The sequence below is a fragment of the Engraulis encrasicolus genome, chromosome 22, assembly GCF_034702125.1.
Source record: "Engraulis encrasicolus isolate BLACKSEA-1 chromosome 22, IST_EnEncr_1.0, whole genome shotgun sequence".
In the NCBI taxonomy this organism is placed as follows: domain Eukaryota; kingdom Metazoa; phylum Chordata; class Actinopteri; order Clupeiformes; family Engraulidae; genus Engraulis; species Engraulis encrasicolus.
In genome coordinates, this window is record NC_085878.1 from 16,996,568 (window position 1) to 17,003,879 (window position 7,312).

General features: G+C 42.4%; 1 pseudogene; it reads right to left on the minus strand.

Annotated features, from left to right (window-relative positions):
• Window positions 1–795: 795 nt before the first annotated feature.
• LOC134439319 (uncharacterized) lies at window positions 796–4,564 on the minus strand (annotated as a pseudogene).
• Window positions 4,565–7,312: the final 2,748 nt, after the last annotated feature.

Sequence of the window (7,312 nt, forward strand, 5' to 3'; positions counted from 1 at the left end):
TCAGCACCATGGACAGAGGGTGCAAGTCCATGAAGGCGGCAGGCATGTCGTTACTCCACGGCAAATGCCTTTTTGGGAAAAATATTAAAGTAGTCGCTTTAGATTTGCTAAAATGCATCTCTCATGTGAAAGCATAGGAGAGATATCGCTCCCCTGTTTATAATCACAAATTATGCATGGCCACAGACAGCGTGGAGACCCAGAACAGTTTGATATTATGATAAGCCGATAGACCCGCTGATCCAATGTCGATTTTAGTTGTTGGCGATGCACTGTTGAAGATGTCTTTAAGAAGCCTGTTCTTAACAACAGTCATCTCGCTCTGCAGACGATGACGCAACTGACCACTGTCTGGAAAACAATCAGAAAATACAAGGAATGAGAGGTTATGCGTAAGCTGCACTAACTAAAAAATCCTGAAATACTTTCTATGGACATCACGAAGATACCATTCTTTCGGTACAGAGCTTGTTTCCTCTGTCATAGGTTAAGATAGCGGTCCTCTATGTCCTGCTGCAGCTTCAAAGGGCGTGTTCTTACTGTGAATATAAAGACAAACCTGTGAGTTGTCAAAAGTCAATGAATCAGCCAAAACTGTAGCTGGTAAATATAAGACATTAACATTAGCTCAAGATGAAATGAAATACATTTTCATGGCAAGAAACTCGGGCTGCCATTTTCACACCATCATTTCAGTGAAGAGTTTGGAGGATCCAATTTAGGAGGAAAGAAGTATGGGAGAACAGAAAATTATAGCTGCATTTAATTTACCGCGGGTTGCCCATTCCTGCACTTCATCAACCTATGCAGCTCCATCAGTGCAGGCCAGATCCTCCTTTTTCTGCTGCTCTTCCTTCTCAGCTTCCTTCAGCATCTTGCACGTCTGGAAAAAGCAATGCAAAAATAAAAAAGTTGTTACAAACAATGTTGCAAAAAGAAAGACAGCCTCAATGACTGTGAAATGACGGCCTCACCTTGGCATATCGGGAGCACAGTGCTTGTTGCAGTCCAGATATTTTCTTCTTATTCCACCCTAAGGCATGAACAGTCAGCATGTCCACACGTGCTGTCAAAAGACAAACGAGTTACCATGGACATGTAGGCCATTGTGCAATGAACAGCAACAAAAGCCCAAAAACATGTAGGCCTATAGCAAGAAGAGCAAATGCCTCCTTTGGACATGTACTTTGTTGTCAAACAGGTAGCTGTTCACTTGCTCTACTTCCTCTCCCGCAGTAGTCCCGGCACCCTCAATGGATTTTCCACTCTAAGCAACCTACAAAGATCACAACATGGCATTTCAACACTGACACCATTTCAACACTAACACCTGACACGAAATCAATTGTCATTTCAATACCCGTACACATGAATACATCATTACTTACCTGACACTTGGTCTCGTGGTTTTGTGCATGCATGACACTAAGGAGGGGCGTGGAATTCAAAAGCTCTACGAGCTCTGGCAGGTGGTTGGCAGCCTTCTGAAGGTATGGCCAGTACTTGCAAGCCACATCCATTGCAAAGAAGGTTGCGTTGCATGGCATTAGCGCTTTATGGAGAAACATGGGATAGGTGAAGATCTCCCCTGTGGATAAATTGTTATGCACGTTATGAGACAGGTATGGCAAAATTTGAAAAGGCTACTAAATGTTACATGGAAAATGACAGAACAAAATTGCACAAACCCCCATAAAATACAGGGTTTAGGTGAGGCAAATTAAGATTTTGTTAAGGTAGTAGGCAACTGTTGTAAAGGTAGCTGCCGTAGCTATTAAGTGCTGGGGTATGATATTGAAGAGTTTAATTGCAAAATGGTGTATTCACCCAGTCCCTTCATCTTACCTCTGTACATATTCAGGGCTTTCAATAGAAAGCCATGCCTACAAACAGCAACTTCCATGCCTTCTGCGTCCATCTTATTTGCCCTCCTAGAAATCTCCTTCGCTGCAGCCCAGGATGTCCCCCCACAGGTACCCTGACCACGTGTCTGAAGAAAAACAATATAACATGAAAACATGAACATGATATTTTGTGTCAATGTTTTACAAATTTCGGCACAAGTTTGTTTTACAAAGTGAATGATGAACAGGAATAAATACCTGTTTCACCGCACGATGTAGTGTGCCAACAAAGTCTGCAACAGCCGCATCCTCTGCCACAAACACACCATCAAAATAGGGCTTGTCTGCAGAGCAAGCATTGTAGAGAGGGAGAAACAGAAATGGTTCAAGACAAATGATTCAAGAAATTTCAAGACATGTCATAATGAGCAATAATCTCCTCTGCAGATGGTCGCCAGACACAGGTCCTGACTGAGAGAGTTGTTGCTGGATCCACATATATATTTACATGCAATTGTGGTATAAATGAACAATTATAGATTTGGTAGAAATGAAAAACTATAGAGTTGTCTAATGTTTACAATTCTCTCTCTCAGCAGCCTCAAAGCTCCCCAGCACTCGCCATGAAGGGAGGCACCATGACGCTAGCCTGATTATCATCGACATTCAAATCTCTTCGGCACAACACTTAACATTTACCAAGCTGCATGGTTGACCTGCCTCCATTGGTTTCCTTATGTTTGTTTGCTTCCCGTCAAAGTGGGAGTTCCCGTATGTTCTGCAACTCAGAAAGTACTTGCATTTACTCCAGACCTGACTTGTTGCAACGCTGAAGGTGTTGTGTCACAAGGAGGGCTCAGTCTGGCTACCGTGATGGCACATTTTAGTTGTACATTTTTGTGTTGTTTTTTATTATTATTACTATTATTATTATATTATTTTTATTATTATTATTTTATTATTATTTTTCAAAGCTTATTTGTTTTTTTTGTGTGTTTTCTAACAATGCACCTGCCCCCCAAAATCTGTGCACGTGTGTGTGTGTGTGTGTAAATAAATACTGTAAATAAATACTTGAATGTTTGAACAAGCCTCTCGTGTGAGTTTCTTCTATAATATCAGTGGTAAATGCACATTAAATGTTAGTGTATACCGCGTCTGTAATAATCCTAGTCAATTCTTCTGGATGGAGGTGTAGTGAGGTGGGAATCAAACCTACCTATAAAATAATACAGTAATAGTAGGCCTACTGTTAAGAGAGACCATTTAATCAACACTTCGTGACCCCCCCACCCACTTTGAAAACCACTGGTCAAGGTGGTGACTACATTGACATCAGTGTCTTTCAGAGAAAAGGTGAGTAGGAGTGGTCCAGCAGCATCAGCGTCTGGACTAGCCTGGTGAACCAGCGCCACCCACTGGACGGCAAATGTTTTGTCTAAATTAGACATCCACATTTAGTCTGGTTTATCAGGCTACGTCTGGACATGACCATACTCATGAACGGCCATCCAGGTACTTTGCTCTTAAATTTGCGTTACGCCCCTTTATGGGTGAAAACAAACCGAATGTCTCATTGACTTACATGCTACAAAGGCTAGCCTAAATTAATACATTCCATGCTTCAGCCACGGCTGTTTGGCTGTATTATTTGAACAGCCGGCAACACAACACGTTTTCGGCATGTTGCGCGTGAACAACGCTAGTCTACAGGTCCGTATCTTTCGTTTATTAAAGGCCAACTTCCGATAAAACTCAGTTTTACTCACTCCTTTCGAAGATCGGACGGTCACCCCAAGTTAAACTCACTTGCAAGGCTCTCATAGCGGTGCGTCAACTCTCCTGGCTGTGTTTCCCGGTGTTTCCCAATTTACATAAATAATGCAGAGAAACGAGCGAATCACGAAAGCCTTTCTGTGTTTCGTCACGTCGAAAGAAGGCGTTGCCCACAAAGGTTTATATCGACCCATTTATCTAAAAACATGTCGAGTAATTTTTTTCTGCTTGTTTTCAAAACAAGCAACGTCTGGTGGCCCGAAACATAGCTTAGCTTAGCTATCAGCTGGTTGCTACTCTCAGGTACACACACAGCACAAAGCCTAATACATAAAGCCTGCTCACTCCGGTTGCTCCGTGCCTGCAGCTCGCCTAGGGGTCGCTGTCGAAAGAGCACAGCCCTGAATGGAGCCTGCACGCCTCCGTTGGCGCCCCTATAGTGCAGTACCACCCGGAGAAGTGGCGACTCTGTTTCCCATTACATTCTCTCCAAGAACTGGAGGACTGAGCCAATCAGAGACGCGTTTCTTTGAGAGCAGGAGGAGTGAGCCAATCAGAGACGCATTTCCACGAGAAACACGGAACACTCTCTTGTTTCTCCACAAGCCACCTTGCCAGCTTGCAAAAACGTCTTGAAACAAAGCAACCAGAACGTTTTTTAAAACAGGACCAACGCGTAACACATTCAATAACAATTGGGAACACGGCAATATTAATTAAATTACGTTGAGAGGCCATCTTTAAACCCCAATATCACCAATTGACTTGCATGGGTTGTTTTCCCCCACAAATGGGCGTAACGCACATGAAAAACGTCACACCGTTCATGAGTATAGGGTGACCATCTGTCCGGACTTCGGCTGGACAACCCCGCCCCTTAACTATCTAACCCACCGCCCTGTCGCAGTACCCGTGGCTTCAAATTGCTGACTCTCCGCCTTCATGTCACTCCCCGTGTCATTCTAAACAGTAGGCGGAAATCAGGAAGCTGTACTGCCATATTATCAGCTGCCAAAAACAGTTTTAGTTGTAGTAGCCGGGGAGCCAAAGTCCCAAAATTGGGTTGGACCTGACATGGCTTGCCATACTTTTTATTTGTGATTTTTTGGATAGTTCTATCCCTTAGGAAAAATAATTGGAGGGTCTGCTCGGGCGGAAATATCGCGAAAAAAAGTTGTGCCTATTTGAATGTATGTACCCTTCATTTTACAAGAGAAATTTCTGAAAAATGAAAAATGACCTGAAATCCTTGGTGGCTTGGGTAAGCTGTCAATAAAGGCTTTCCAGGTGCACAGGACATACATGCTGACAACATTCAATAGAAAAAATATTCTTAAACCACATTTCAATAGGATTTTGACTCAATTTTGTGCTTAAAAATTAGGCGTTTTTTCACTTTTTTGCTATATTTTCATCTTTACCTCATTGGCAATCAAGTTTTTCTTCATGTTTTGACGTCAAACAATATGTCATTCTTTTTATTACGAAGTATAGTGATACCACAACAAAAACTATGAAAATACAACCAAAATCAATGGATCTGCGATGACTGTAGTGTATGTACCCTTCATTTTTAGAGAGAATTTTCTGAAAAATAAAAAATGACCTGAAATCCTTAGTGGCTTGGGTAAGCTGTCAATAAAGGCTTTCCAGGTGCAAAGGACCCATCTACTGATGATATCCAATAAAGAAAATATTGTTAAACCATATTTGTACATGATTTTGGCTCAATTTTATGACCTAAAATTAGTCGTTTTTTCACTTTTTTTGCTATATTTTCATCGTTTCTTCATTGGCAATCAAGTTTTTCTTCATGTTTTGACATCACACAATATTCCATTCTTTTTATTAAGCAGTATAGTGATACCACAGCAAAAACCATGAAAATACAACCAAACTCAATGGATCTGTGGGGACTCCAACTCTAATTGGTGATCAACAGGCCCAGAAAGTCAATAGAATTTCCGCCTACAATCAAAATGCTGAAATGTATGCTGAATACTGAGCAATATGACACACACAAACACACACACGCGAGCGCGCGCACACACACACACACACCCCCCTAATCTGGGGATTCTACAATGATCTCCACCCCAGGTGACACCCTGCATACTGTACATGCTTTGTACATACCCTACTTCCTGGATGTGACACAGTGAGCCATTTACACAGATGGGGGCAAAGGCGGGCCTACACAAAGCCTGGAAAGCCTATATTTTCAGGAATCACATAACCCATTGCAGTTTGCACACAGGGCAAACTGTTCTACATAGGACATCATCGCCAGCATGCTTCATACACTACTGGAGAACATGGAGCTGAGGAACACATATGCACATTTTTGGACCACAGTTTGGCCTCCAGCACCATCCAGCCATAGAGTCTTTGTTCTAAACCCCACTATCTGAGACTGTACAACCATCATGTACTGAAGATTTCCTCTCTAACTGTTCCCTCTTGTTATCAACACCAGCACACCTCAAGGGTGTGTGCTAAGCCCTCTGCTCTACACCCTATCCACCACACAAGACATACTACAGAAACAAGACAAAACATCTTCCGCCATGGTGTAACGACAATTACTTCGTATTGGACTCCAAAAACAACAAGGGAATCATTGTGGACTTTCACAAAAACAATCACAGAAGTCACAGACCCCTCTGGTGACTCATACAGTGGTGGAGAGGGTCAGCAGCTTTAAATCCCTGGAGGACGTGTCCTGGAGTATTCACATGTCCTCAGTGGTCAGCAAGGCCCAACAATGTCTCTTCTACCAGAAGAAACTGATGGGCTACCAAATCCTGAAGCCACTGTTGGTCAACTTCCACATCTGTGCCATCAGAGGACAAGTAGGCACTCCAGCATGTGCCTCAGAAAATCCCTGGGATGCCTCTACCAGAGATTAGTACTATCAACCACACGTACTGTCAGGATGTGGACACCAAAAGCAGAAGAAGCGCTGAAATACTGCTTTGAGTCCACTGATTGGTCTGTTCTGCAGCTGCTGAAACATCTGCATGGGGGAGTTCCCAGTAGTTCGGTACAAATTTGTGTATGTGCATGTTAAATGGGCAAACATTCTCTCTACACGTTTTAATGTCATCAACGGGGTATGACGGGGGAAATTGTTTATCTCCAGCCTTATTCAATGCTTATATGGATGAAATGAGGTATGACAAACAAGTTTTATAGTTGGTGATAGTTGGTGTTGACTAATCATTTGCTATATGCAGCCAACCTTACCATTCTATCTCCAAGTAAGAGTTAGTTCCAACAGCTCCTTTATATCTGTTCTGATTATGAGGTAGAGTTTGACATTAATAACAATGTTAGGAAGAGTGTGATACTGTGATTAAAGTTCCCTCCTGTCTATCTATCTAAGAGCTGGGAGTAGCAAATACCACAAAATATCTGTGGTGCATCCTGCATCCTGATGGCTGAAACTGATAGCGCAATTAGTTGATCCTGGTCATAGCTCTGTTAGGGACACGTCTATGAGCTGGGAACACTGGTATAAGTGCCTTCATTAGCTTCCCTGTTTATATGTTCTGTATGTAGGCTACTGTGTGAAAGTATGCTGTTGTGAAGTATTGGTGTACTGTGTATTTCATGTATCCCTTTTGGTCCTCAAGCCTGTAATATTATTTAAAACATGTGCAAAAGAGGTAGCTGAGCCACTGCAACACATC